The sequence below is a fragment of the Callorhinus ursinus genome, unplaced genomic scaffold, assembly GCF_003265705.2.
Source record: "Callorhinus ursinus isolate GAN/ISIS: 27379988/994484 unplaced genomic scaffold, GSC_fseal_2.0 scaffold10, whole genome shotgun sequence".
NCBI lineage: Eukaryota > Metazoa > Chordata > Mammalia > Carnivora > Otariidae > Callorhinus > Callorhinus ursinus.
In genome coordinates this window covers 7,811,776-7,814,996 of record NW_027397072.1, presented here as the reverse complement: position 1 = coordinate 7,814,996, position 3,221 = coordinate 7,811,776, and positions in this window count along the sequence as shown.

The following is a 3,221-nucleotide window of genomic DNA, read 5'->3' as shown; positions in this document are numbered from 1 at the left end:
CTGTGTATGCAGCCTTATCTCCCAGAGCAGGCCCCAGGTGGGGTCGGAAGCACAGAGCCATGCTGTGTGTTTGCTGTTTTGGTGCTTCCAGGAAATCAGAGTCCCCTTCGCAGAAGGCCACCTGGCCCTGAGCCTGCGGCCTAGCCCCCCCACCCCCACCCCGCTCCGGGGAAGCAGGTGTCCTGGGACAGGGCGGTGCCCGGTGAGGCCGCAGGGCCAGCAGGTGAGGTGGGCCGAAAATCACTCTGCCTTCCCTGGACGAGAGGGTTTGTTCAAGTAAAGCCGAATTCCCCTTTCCCTCCACGTTTACACAGCCGCCAGGTTGGGTCAGTAGCCCCCCCTTCACCAGTGCTCGCACACAGAACTCCCTCTCCCTGTACCCTCCCCCCGGCCCCCCGCCCTGGGCGTCTTCTCAGTGGTCCCCTGCCTTCTGCCTTCTGCCTTCATGTCTCCTGTCCCTTGTCCACCTGTCGCCAGAATCCTTGGGTCTAGAACCTCCCCCGTCAAGGCCCCTCAGCAGCTTCACCCTCCCTCTGGGAGTGAGGAATTCAGAGTCCCAGGCCCGGGCCTGCACCACAGCTGCTTCCTGGATGAGTAATGCAGGTGTCCAGGGAGGGCCTGGGGCCTGGGGAGGGTGCCCCTTGTCAGCTGGGAGACGCAATGGGAAGGGAGCCCAGCGCTGAGGGGCTGGGCTTGTGCCCACGCCTTCCTGGGGAAGGAGATCCTTGAAGTCCCTTGAAGGAGGCAGATGGCTTTCTCCAGCCCAAGTGCCTGCTCTTGGTCCCTGCATCAAAGCTGGGCCCACTCTTCCCTGGGGTCTCCTGCAAGCCCTCCCGAGCTGTCACCTCCTCCACGAAGGCCTTGCTGAGAGTTCTGAGACACTGGGGACGTGTGCACTTGTGGCCCGTTCCCCCCCCACCCCGGGGGGGGTTTCTTATCTCTGGGAAACCCTGGTTAGGAAGTCTTGGAGGGGGGCTGGCCTGTCTCCTTCTGCAGAAGCCTGGGGCCAATCCTTCCTACCCTACCAGTGACCTCCCTCGAGCCTCCACCCTGAGCGATACCTAGCAGGGGGCCCAGGAGGCCTGGTGGGGAGCCCTGCGTCCACCAGGGAGAGGGTGGGGGGAGGACATGTCCTGGGCAGCCATGGGCCTGTTTCTGGGGCTTATCCTTGGCCATGGTTCCTGGCCATTTTCTCCCGCTGGTTTCTCAGCTTTCTGCCTTAGCGAGTTTTCTGTTGCCTGAAACCAGGAGCCCTGCAAGCCAGCAGAATCCCCCATACCGGGCAGTGTGCAGCTTTGAGCCCAGGAAAGGGTAGCTTCTTTCCTTCCTCTTTTCCCTCGGGAGGCTGCCCTCTGTCTCCAGGCGGATGGCCCCACCGGAGAGCAGGTTTCCCTGGGGCAGAAACAGAACAGGGACAGTGTCCCAGGAAGCAGACTGTGTATACCTTCCCGGGGATTCCGGGGCAGCCTCGGGCAGCAACCGCTTCCCTAGGGCCCTCCCTTCCCACAGTCAGTGGCCAGGCCGAGCCAGCTGCCACACGGACACACACACACACGTGCGCTGATGCCCACAACACGCACGCACCTGTCACGCCGCTCCTCCTCCTCGTAAGGCCTGGGTGGCCCCTTCCCAGCGCGGAGATCGCGGGGTGGGGGTGCTCCCCCAGGTTCAGGATCGCCTTCGGCTGGGTTTTCTACCCACACGAGCCAAAGCTGTTTGACCCCCTCTGCCCCTCGGGGTTCTCCCGAGGCCCTGGCCGATTCCCTGCAGCTCTGCCCTCCCTGCCCCTCCGGTCCCCCCCATCCCCAAGGCCCCCCGCAGCTCTCAGGCCAGCGTCCGCCAGTGTCCGTGACAGGTGCTCCCCGGGAAGCCCTCTCCAGAGCCCTGGGCTTTGTCTACACTCGCAGGCCTTTACCACACAGGTGAGCTGAAACAAGGACTCCGGGGAGAGAAGCCCCGAGCAGACATCAGACCATATTTTAGGAAACTATCAGGCCGGAGGATTCTCCAAGGGATTCCCGAGAGGGAAGAAGCCCGCTCTGGGCCTCCACGTGGGTTCCCCTGACTATACTTAGTAGCTAGAACTCGGGGAGGCGTCTGTGGGAACATCTCTTAAGGGGTGCTGTGTTCTGAGCACTACTAGCTCAGAGCCAAGATGGATTTCTCTCGTTACTACTGATGCCTCGGGTGGGGTCCTGCCAGGCTTCCCCACCGTAAAGGTGCTCTCTTTTATTCTGTAATTAAGAACTATTCTGAGGGATGGTCCTTTGAAAGTGTGTAAATACCTGATTCGTTATCAGAATGTGGCTGTATTCATGGGTTAGTGTACACCCCTGTGGGGCTGTGGGATTCTGCTTTGTTCTGTGACAGTTACTTATTCGGAAGCTCAAGGCGGGTCCTTTTGCCGCGTCCCCGTCCTTGGAGCGTGTTCTTGCTCTCTGCTCGACGAGGTGCTCTGGGCTCTGCTTGTGTGCTCGCCCCCACCCTATCCCTGGGATCGGCCACTTCTCCCGGAGCCCTGGCTCCTTTTGGTGGGAATGACACCGAGAAGCCCAGGTTTGGGTCCCTGGTGTGCCCACTGTGATTAGGGCGTCACAGCTCCCAGGCCCTCTCAGTGGCCCTGGGAGAGCACCAACACACGCATGCATGTCTGCCTGCTGCACTCATGCACACACACACACATGCATGCTCACGCACACACATGCACGTCTGCCTGCACTCATGCACACACACATGTACGCACAATGCACATCTGCCTGCACTCACGCACACACACACACACTCACGCACACACATGCACATCTGCCTGCACTCATGCACACACACATATGCACACACATGCACGTCTGCCTGCACTCACGTACAGACGTGCATGCACGCACAATGCATGTCTGCCTACACTCACGTACACACACGCTCACGCACACACATGCACGTCTGCCTGCACTCACACACACACACATGCACGCACAATGCATGTCTGCCTGCACTCATGCACACACATACGCATGCTCACGCATATGCACGCACGTCTGTCTACCCTCACGTACACACACACACACACATCAGCCTGCACTCACACACACAAATATGAACATGCACACATGCATGCACACACACATGCACGCACAGGGGCATTTGTTTCTCTATCTGTAAATATTGAAATAAAGAAATATTGAAAACTTTGGGTTCCCAGAGGGACCTTCTCCAGTTCCAACGAA